This window comes from Solanum dulcamara, chromosome 4 (genome assembly GCF_947179165.1).
Source record: "Solanum dulcamara chromosome 4, daSolDulc1.2, whole genome shotgun sequence".
Taxonomy (NCBI): domain Eukaryota; kingdom Viridiplantae; phylum Streptophyta; class Magnoliopsida; order Solanales; family Solanaceae; genus Solanum; species Solanum dulcamara.
In genome coordinates this window covers 10,722,611-10,731,247 of record NC_077240.1, presented here as the reverse complement: position 1 = coordinate 10,731,247, position 8,637 = coordinate 10,722,611, and the positions used below count along the sequence as shown (strand labels likewise).

The following is an 8,637-nucleotide window of genomic DNA, read 5'->3' as shown; positions in this document are numbered from 1 at the left end:
AAAATACAAAGGATCTCAAGCTTTTAAACATATATTATAACAACAATACCCAATATCCCAAAGTGGATTATGGAGAGACTGAGAAAGTTGTGTACGCAGATTTACCCTAATTTGAGAAGGAAGCTTATAAAGTCTTTAGGATTGGAAATCAATGACTTAGGAATAAAAGATGTGTTAGCCTTCTTATTATTGTTTTGAGTATTATATAAACTATAACGTACGTTCTACAAGGAGCGCATCTGGTGTAGTGGTATCATAGTACCCTCCCACGGTACTGACCGGGGTTCGATTCCCCGGATGCGCAATGTTTTAATCATTTTGCCTTAATTCCTTTTCCAGTTTACTGCTCCCAGAATCTTTCTTTTCCTTTAAACTTTTACATTCCACTTCCAAAAATGTCATATTCCCATCAAATTCTACCACATAAACAGGTTCTGCATAAAGGAATATAATTCAATACAAGCAAGTGATATGAAGTCATGCCAATATTCAAAGCAAAGAATCAATACCCTTTTACTTCAACAACTCTTGGTACTTTAGGTAAATTCTCAATAGAGCCTCAATGTTTTTTAAAAACATCACTTATGCAATTATAGGCTTCACATCATCATTCTTGCTTTACTTGCCAATTTTGAGGAAAAGTCAGAACAAACAAATAGCAGCAGAGAAATTGAAGGTAATAACAGAAGCATTAGAACAAGCTGAGGAGAGAGTTTTAAGGTATGAAGAAAGACACGACAGGATACTTAACCAAATATGTTCACATTACATTGTAAGTCGAGAAATAGTAGAAGCACTTGCTGATGCTCGAGAAGCGATGAATGAAGCACTAGAATTTGCAATTATTCTCAGAAATTTGCAGCTAGAAGTTATCAGATTGTACCCTGATGATTATGTAAGTGCTTCAAGCCCTGTTTGGTTACTTGGAAAATCAACAAGACAAAGGAACAACAATAATTAGAGTAAGATCTATGTTGTTCCACTCTTTTTCTTGATTACTAAATGGATACTATTTCCTTTCATCTCTAACCAAAAGATTTTCAATTATCCTTTTCTTTACATTGATATCTTTCTAAATTTTTGGCAAAAAGCAGGCAACTTTTTTAATTCGTGACTATCATATCGTCGTACCAGCATCCTACTATGCTAGTAGGAATGTTCGCAATATCAACATCAACAACAATAATAGTTACTTTACTACGTCCCAATTTCCAAACAAGTTGAATTGGCTATGTGAATATATGCTTCTTCATTTGTATTCGCAACAAAGGAGATTGTTTTTTTAAGGGGGGGGGGGGGTGGATGTAAAATAATAAAGAAAGAAAAGAAAAATATATACCATGAAAACTTTTCTAAGTAGGCGAAATTATCCTTAATCGAGAGGAAAATAAAAGTTCCATGTTTTCAAAGAATTTTTTTTGGGGGTTATATATAATTTAATATTGTTTTGTGCAAAAATGTGAATTATTTCTCCATAAAGGTGCAAATAAATTTTGTTAAACTTTCAATAAATAAATGTGATATTCTCAACATTATTAATAATTGCAAACATTTAAGCCTAATTTATTTGTACTTGATGGAAATCATTGAACAAATTTTAATTATTAAGTGTATTTTTTAAATATTATAATCACTTAATTATATGGATAAATTAGAATGATTAAGATATGCAACAAAGTCTTATTATAATTAAGATGTTCATTCAAATAATTTTTTTTAACAAATATGACAGTTCACTAATTTCATTCATACACCACTATCGCCCATCATTATCCTCTATCGTCATTGCCGCAATTATTATCAAATGTCACCACCCACAACATGCATCATTATCATCTACAACAATCATTGTTGACAAGTACTACAATTAGTTGTCACCACTTATAATTATCACCACCAACAACTAAGCACTACCAACAATCACCATTATATATTGCTAACAACCGTCGTGATTCACTATTACCATTAGTAATTATTATCATCTGCCACAACTATCATCCATCACTATCAACTATCACATTCAATCACAATTAATCACTACTGTCAACCACTATCACTATTAGTTACTACCTCATAACCATTATTACTACCATCAATTGCTATATAATTTATTAATCATGATTAAGACTTATTTTTAATTTATTAAATCTCAGTCATTGACTTTAAATATTAAATATTGATATGTGTCTCTTATTTAAATAAGAACTTGAAAAAATGGAGAGAATAGAAATAGAGAGAAACCAAATCCGAAGTTATGTTCCCTATTTAGTGGAAAATGTTCTCCTTAAAAATACATTTTAGCATAGATCTAATACATGCTCTTCTTTGTATTTCTTGATTACTGAATGGATACTATTTCCTTTCATCTCAAACCAATAGATTTCCAATAATCCGTTTCTTTACATTGAAACCTTTGTAAATTTTGACAATAGCAGGCAATTTTTCTAATATGTGACTATCATATCTAAGGGTGGCAAATCAAACCCAACCCGTCCAACTCAATTCAACTTGTTTAAGTTTGGGTTGGTTATTGAACCGCTCATTCATTAGTTAAATCTATTTCAACCCATAAAAAATTGGGTTGATATATAATCCAAATTGACTAATGAGAAATCTTGTTAAAATATTTTTCAATTTGATATGTTATATATAGCCATAATAAGGATTTTTTTTATTAGGTACTAAAATAGTTTAAAAGAACAAATAAAATAATTAGGCTTAGTAAAAATTAAGTTGGATTGGGTCTTGACACGTTATATAATTCATTACCTAACCCATTTTTACCCAACCCATTTTGACCCAAACTAATTTGGGTTGGATTAGATCTTGACTCAATTATTGTCTTAACCCATTATGATCCGTCTAAACTTGACCAACCCGCCCAATTTCAACCCCTAATCATATCCTGGTACTAGCATGCTAGTAGGGGTGTTCACAATATCAACATGAACAACAAGATGGAAGTTGGAACTTAGAGGGCCTTTCCATTTACATCCCGGAAAATATTCAACATCTCATCAAAAGCCACATCTTTCCCTTTCAAATCTACCTCAATGACTCCCTGTACTCGTTCCTCACCCACAATGGGAGGTTCTCTACCAAGTCTGCCTATCACCACATCTCCACCAAATCCAGAAACCACGTTGAGCTCAACCACAAGGAGTTTACCTGGATTTGGAAAATAAAAACACCCAACAAAATCAAAACCTTCCTCTGGCTCTTTCACCACAACAGGCTTCCTACAATCCTCTCCCTTCACAACAGAGGGCTAAACATCAACCCTAACTGCCACTACTGTAGTCATCCTAGAGAAGACACTACCCACATCTTCTTTCAGTGTAGGAATGCAACAAACTTCTGGAATATCCAGAACAAGAACTTTAATGCCATCTTATCTTGGGATACCCTAATTCCCATCTGCCTCTGGAACCTATGGCTCACTAGGAATAACAACCTCTTCAACGGCAAAAAAGAGAAGACTAATACGAGCAATGTCATTAGTAGAGACATTGAATACCAACTAATGATAGTCCAGAAGATCGATAAAAGAAATGCCAAAGCTGTTATTCAGGTTAAATGGGATCCTCCCAACATAAGATCCCATAAACTGAACATTGATGGTGCTGTGACCAGCAATCCTGGTATGGAAGGTATTGGGAGGGTCTTCAAAGATCATGGGGAAACTGGGTCCTTGGATTTATAGAGAGAACTCCCCTCACAAATCCCACCCTAGCCGAGCTCCAAGCCCTTAAGAGAGGCCTCGTGTTAAGTATTGAGAACAATCTCATCCCTTTAGTAGTCAACATGGACTCTACTGACATTATAAACATGCTTTCCAATGGCCATTTACTTTATGACAATATAATCATGGAGTGCGGGTACTTAATGCAACAATTGAGCAATCCAAGGATGGATCAAACATTCAGGAAACAGAACAGGGTTGTTGATGCCCTGACAAAGAAAGGGCTATGTATGAATGTTTTTGATGTTCCAACGATCTTTGAAGTTCCTCCAGTGTGTGTCCAAGAAGCTCTGCAGGCAGACATTATTAGAACTACTTTTGCTTGGTCAATTAATGTTGGAAACACTTTATTCCAGGGCCGGAATGTGGTCCAACATAACTCTACTGTTACGCAACCCTCTACTGGCCAGGGGAGACGTTACCTAAACTATGTTATAATATTATTATATCTTTTAGACAAAAAACAAACAAACATGAACAACACTAACAAAATTACTTTACTACGTCTCAATTTCCAAACAAATTGAATTGGCTATATGAATACACACTTCTTTATTTAAGCTAGTATTATATCACCGTCAAGGGGTATTCACAACTCACAACAAAATAAGTTACAAATTTCAAGGGGAACAAGAAAATAGTATAAAGAAAGAAAAGAGAAATATATACCATGAAAACTTTCTAAGTTTGCGAAGTCATCCTTAATGGAGAGTAAAAATAAAAGTTCCATTTGTTCAAAGAATAAAATTGGGGGGGTTATATGTAATCTAAGGTTGTTTTGTGCACAAATGTGAATTAAGTTTCTCCAAATACGTTCAAATTAAGTTTGTTCCTACTCCCAACACAAAAGAGTCCGCTGTAGCACTGGCAATTCCATAAGGCTAAAGGAATCCGGGTTCAAATCCCGGCAGCGGAATTTTTTAATACATTTTGTGTAACATTATCTTTTTCAAACTTTCAATAAATAAATGTGACATTATCAACTTATTAACAATTGCAAACATTTGAGGTCGATTTGAAGGTCATTATTTAGATCTTATTAAGTGTATTTTTTTAACATTACAATCACTTAATTAATAATATGAGCGGATTTGAATGATTAAAATATGTAATAAAGTCTTAATATTAATAAGATATTCACCAATTTCATGCATATAAAATTATTGTCATCGCCCATCATTATCAATTATCGTCATTATCAACTATCACCACCTTCAACAACCATCATCATCCACAATGGTAATTAGTATAATCGATTGTTACCACTATTAGCCACCTTTTACAGTCATTATCATCAGTCATTAAGCACCGCTGACAATTATCACTAATAGTTACCAAAATAACGATAGTTAGAAATTTCTGTGAGAAAAAAGGTTATTTTGTGCACAAATGAATTAACTTTCTTTAAACAGTACAAGTATATTTTGTTTCCATTTGAAATGAAAAAGTCCGCTGTAACACTGGCAATTCCAACTTTATTATACTAATTCAGGTTCAAATCGTGGCGGCGGAAATAATTTTTTGATACAAATTTTCCCCTTATCATTTGTGTAACATTTTTTTTTCAAACTATCAATAATTAAATGTGACATTCTAAACATTATTGATAATTGTAAACATTTAAGTCTGATTTGGATAAAAAATTATCCAATCAAGTGTTTACGCTGAATCAATAGATGCATCTCATGTCATGTGTATAAATACACAATAACATTACTTAATCGTGGTTACTAGCTTAATGTATATATATTCACTCCATTAATTACTTAACTATAGCAAGTTACATCAGTTTGGTGTAAACGCTCGACGAGGTGAAAATCATCATTTAAATCGTAATCATTAAGTGTAATTTTTTGATATATGTTACAATCACTTAATAATACGAACAAATATCACTTAATAATATGAACAAATCTGAAGGATTAAGATATGTAACATAGTTTTAGAGTTTGTTTGACATTGTTGCTAAAAACTGTTTATTTTTAGAAGAATTTTTTAAAAATAACTTTTCAGAAAAGTGCTTTTGAAAGAAAATAAATTTGTGTTTGGCTATATCATTTGAAAAGTGTTTTTGATAAACATATTGTGTTTGACTAATCTTTCTTAAAAAGTGTTTTCGAAAAAGGGCCAAATATACCCCTGTACTATTGGAATAGTTTAAATATACCACTCGTTATACTTTTGGGCTAAATATACCCCTCCTGTTTTACTTTTGGTTCAAATATACCCCTCTCATTATACTTTGGTATAAATTTTGCCCTTAATTTTAATGGAAGAACACTTGAAAAGCTCAAAATTAAATAATTCATTCCAATTTTAAATATCTGATTTTTTTATGAATAAATAAAATTTTTAAGTACTACTTTGAGTTGTTTTTTTTCTTAGAAATGACAATACAGAATGTGTTGCATAATTTTAAGTACTAATACATGACATTTCTAAGTACTAATTTGAGTTTTTTTTCCTTACAAAATGATAAGACAGAAAATGCTGCAAAATTTTAAAAAATTTACTAACATCTCTTATTAATGTAGCTATATTAATAAGATATAAAATATAGATGCAAAATTCCTTTATCCAAGGAATACACTGCTAGCGTTTCAAAATTTATCAAATGTTATTCAAAATATTGATTAAACAGCATACGTAAATTACAATATAATCATCATAGCAATCAAATAGTTATAATAATCAAAAATGTAAACTTCCGTTGAACTTTTTTTTTTTTACTGAAGTGATACAACTCACCTTTTTAATTTTTAAAACATAAATAACTTTTGAGAAAAAAAACAAATGAAGATTAAGGGTTATATTTAAAATTGGGAATGCGTTATTTAATTTTGAGTTTTTCAAGTGTTCTTCTGTTAAAATTAAGGGTGAATTTGTACCAAAGTATAATGAGAGGGGTATATTTGAACCAAAAGTATAACCCAATGGGTATATTTAGCTTGAAAGTATAACGAGGAATATATTTAAACTATTTTCAATAGTATAGGGATATATTTGACCCTTTTTTAAAGTGTTTTTGAGAATCAAATTACGAAAAATGATAAGTATATGTGTAATGTTATAGTTTATTCAATCCAAAGAAAAACTTTGAGGTCATGTGTAATGTTATAGTAATTATATGTCTTTAGAGAGGAGCATTGAAAAAACTCTTGAACTTGATGCAAATGATTAGTTTCGTTTACGAACTATTGATAGTATTAAAAATATTTCTCTACTTGACTAACTAAACTTAGATACACCCCGATCTACCACATGACATATCAAGTGGTCTCAAACTCTTGTGGGAGCACATGCCTCTTAATAAAAACCTGAGAGAAGTGTTGAATACACCCCTATATTTGCCGAGAATTAAGAAATGTATTTCACTCATGTTACAAGATCGGAAGTGTATTTAAGTTCAGTTAATCAAGTAAATGAGTATTTTTAAGGCTTTTAATAGTTTGGGATGAAACTAATAATTCACACCGAATTTAGGTGTGTTTTCAATAGTTCTCTTTATGTCTTTAATAAAATAAGTAAATTTTGTTCTCCAATTAAACGTTCCGCTGTAGCACTGGCAATTCCCCCTGACCATAGTGACGGTCACTTGGAATCCGGGTTCAAACCCCGGCAGCGGAAAAGTTTTTTTGATAATTTTTCCTTTTATTATTTAAATTACTTTTTATTTCCATAATATATCACGAAAAAAATAGGTAATAAATGAAAGAAAGTTTTGCTAAGGAATAACAATTTTTGGGATAAAATAATTTTGTACTTATCTGTTTGATTGAAAGATTATGCAATTAACAATTTTGAAATGATGTATATTATGATTATGATATTATTTTAAAATCAGTCTCAATGTGAAATCAAGGGATTAGCAAAATATCAAAATAATAAATATGTCTTTCTATAGTACTGGTTAAAATTGTACAGGTACCTTACCTAGAAAAGAAAATTTAAGATGACGATTTTCAAAAAACAAGTAGAACAATCCACAAAAAAGACTGAATCTTGAAAATCTAATCAACCAGAATAGGCACGAATGACCATTTCTATGGTGGACAAGTCATTGTATTAAAAGTTATTCGGCTAAATTTGGTTATTTGGGGATTTCCTTTCATGCAGGGGTATGAGTGTAAAATTTATTAACGGTAAGGGTATCAATAGCTTAAAAATCTAATTAAGGGTAAAGCCAACTAATAAAAGAAAATTGAGGGATATTTTTGACCTTTTCCCCTATTCTTAATTAATATTTCTCTTCGTCCATTTTAAATGTCGTTTAATCTTTTTTAAATCCCATTAAGAAAAACAATGAATACAAGTTACCGAGTTACCCTTGGTGTAGATGCTTTTTGAGAATTGAGATCTTTATTTGTCCACAATACTTGTCCAATATATGAAATCAAGAGATAATTTTAATTTAGTTCCTAATTTATCCTTATTATTAATTAGTAGTCATTTTCTTATTACATTTTTAAGACATTGTATTTATTATATTTAAAGGATAATCTGGTAAAATTATCCTTCTATTTATAGTTTCTTAAGAATTGTGCAAAGTCAATAGTGGACAAATATTATTGAACGAAGAAAGTATTTAAAAGAACTACTTTAATATTATGGGTTTATTTGAAAACAATTGTTAACTTTAATTTTGAATTCCTTACGTGACAATTATTTTAGAATAAATTTTTTGATCTAAAGCGACATTTAAAATGAAATGTTGGGAGTAATATCTTTTGGTTAAGAACATATAAAGAGCTCTTATTATAAGAGTTCTCTTATGAATTCTATTCTAGATAATATTTTATGGAAGTTGAAATAAAAGCAATGTAAGTAGGAAGATATTTTTATTTTGAAAAATAAGTAGAATGAATGGCATTGGTAGTTGAAATGGACCTTTCATT

The 8,637-nt window shown here is 30.8% G+C and overlaps 1 non-coding gene across 1 annotated transcript; it reads left to right on the top strand.

Annotated features, from left to right (window-relative positions):
• Nucleotides 1-233: 233 nt before the first annotated feature.
• On the top strand, nucleotides 234-304 carry TRNAG-CCC (transfer RNA glycine (anticodon CCC)). Its single transcript has one exon. It is a non-coding gene; the product is annotated as a tRNA-Gly (tRNA).
• The last annotated feature ends 8,333 nt before the right edge of the window (nucleotides 305-8,637 follow it).